The sequence below is a fragment of the Gekko japonicus genome, unplaced genomic scaffold (assembly GCF_001447785.1).
Source record: "Gekko japonicus isolate JY-2015 unplaced genomic scaffold, Gekko_japonicus_V1.1 scaffold1603, whole genome shotgun sequence".
In the NCBI taxonomy this organism is placed as follows: Eukaryota; Metazoa; Chordata; class Lepidosauria; order Squamata; family Gekkonidae; genus Gekko; species Gekko japonicus.
In genome coordinates this window covers 282,880-284,997 of record NW_015176021.1, presented here as the reverse complement: position 1 = coordinate 284,997, position 2,118 = coordinate 282,880, and positions in this window count along the sequence as shown.

The window sequence follows — 2,118 nt, the reverse complement described above, 5'->3', positions numbered from 1 at the left end:
AACCACAACACCAAACTGGAGGGAGGAGGAGGAGGAGGTTGGATTTATACCCCACCCTTCACTTCCCAAAGGAATCTCAGAGCAGCTTACAATCTCCTTTCCCTTTCCCTCCCCACAACAGACACCCTGTGAGGTAGGTGGGGCTGAGAGAGCTCTGAGAGAACTCCTCTTGAGAGAACAGCTCCGAGAGAACCCCAGGTCATCCAGCAGGTGCAAGTGGAGGAGTGGGGAATCAAATCCGGTTTTCCCATATTAGAGTCCACACACTTAACCACGACACCAAACTGGCTCACTGACCCCCCAAAAGCTGCTGCCAGAACACAGGCAGAGCACTGGAAACAGTGGCCATAGTAAGAATGCAAGGCAGCCTGGAGAAGGTTGGTTGCCAACTTTGGTTGAGAAATTCCTGGAGATTGGGGGGGGGAGCATGAAGAGAGGAGGTACCTAAATGGGGCACACAGGATACATAGAGCTGCTGTATACCAAATTTGACAATTGTCCATCAAAGTCAGTTCTGTTTACTCAGACTGGCAGCGACTCTCCAGGGTCTCAGCTAGAGTTCTTTCACATCACCTATTACTTGATTCTCTGGACATGCCATGGATTGAACCTGGGACATCTGGAGATGCCGGGGATTGAACCTGGGACCTCCTTCAGTTTGGCGTTATGGTTAAGAGTGGTGGATTCTAAACTGGAGAACCAGGTTTGATTCCCCACTCCTCCACGTGCAGCCGGCTGGGTGACCTTGGGTCAGTCACAGTTCTCTCAGAGCTGTTCTCTCGTGAGCAGTTCTCTCAGAGCTCTCTCAGCCCCACCTGCCTCACCGAGTGTCTGTTGTGGGGAGAGGAAGGGAAAGGAGATTGGAAGCCGCTCAGAGACTCCTTCGGGTACTGAAGGGTGGGGTATGAATCCAACTCTTCTTCTTCTTCTTCTTCTTCTTCTTCTTCATGTCAAGCAGATGCTCTACCGCTGAGCCGCAGCCCCTCAACGACAGTGCCACAGAGTCCACCCTCCAAAGCAGCTATTTTCTCCAGAGAAACTGAGCCCTGTTAAGTCCGGTGATCAGTCCTAATTCTGAGATCTCCAGAACCCAAACCACAGATCTCCCAGCATCTAATGGTATGGTGCAGGCAACCCTGTACGCCAACCTGACTTTGGGTAGGGTAAAAATATAATAAAGTATCTCTAGCTCATGGGGAGCGGTGTGTGTGTGTGTGTGTGTGTGTGAATTCCTGGCTGAGGTGAATTTTGAACCAGAGCCGCCGCAGCATCTTCAAATCACTTCCCAGTTCTTGCGTAAGCCTTTATTTGTTCCAGGTGAACGTCTGGTTTGCCAGCCCCCCGCTATTCAGGCCCGTCGTTATGTTAACTGTCACTTTGGCCAGACGGCGCACACTCCTTTCCCCCGCGCACAAAGCAGCTTGACAGGCGGTGCGGCCCTTTCGCCGTCGTGAGGAGCGCAGGCCGAAGCTGTTCCGCTTCGCCTCCCTCGGCCATCAGGGCTGGAGGTTTTGTCTCGCCAGCCTGAGCCCTGACACAGGATTAACAAAACCGCCTCTCTCCCCCAAAGGCCTCGGAAAATATCGACCTGAAGATTTTGTCGGAATCGAATGGAGTAGCTCAAAATGGGGAGGAGGTGGGGTCATAAGAAGACCCCTGCTGGATCGGGCCTATTTCGCTCACAATGTTCATTATAACAGTGGATGCGAAAAAGACCAGCTTTCTCTCACGTCTGCCTCAGCTCCTGCTATTGAGAGGGATATGGTGTTCCCGTTGAGCTATTCAGATGTGCTGCATGGCTAAGGGCAAAACGAAATCTGACATTTTGAACCAGAGCTGCCGCAGCATCTTCAAACCACTTCCCAGTTCTTGCGTACCTCCGGGTTCAGACGGGCCGTTTAGTCCGCTTTCGGCACGCTTCAGTCACGGATTTTATATCCACATTCACACACCCAACATCTGCACAACGTCCCCAACTGTCGCTTTCCGGCTCAAAGCCGCTTTAACCCGGAGTATTTTGTTACCAGGTCCCCAAATGGTGTTTTCCTGATTCTCCAGTTCCAGCCACACTTTTCTGACATCTGATCGCTCTGGCGGTGTCGAGCCACTTCCGATCTT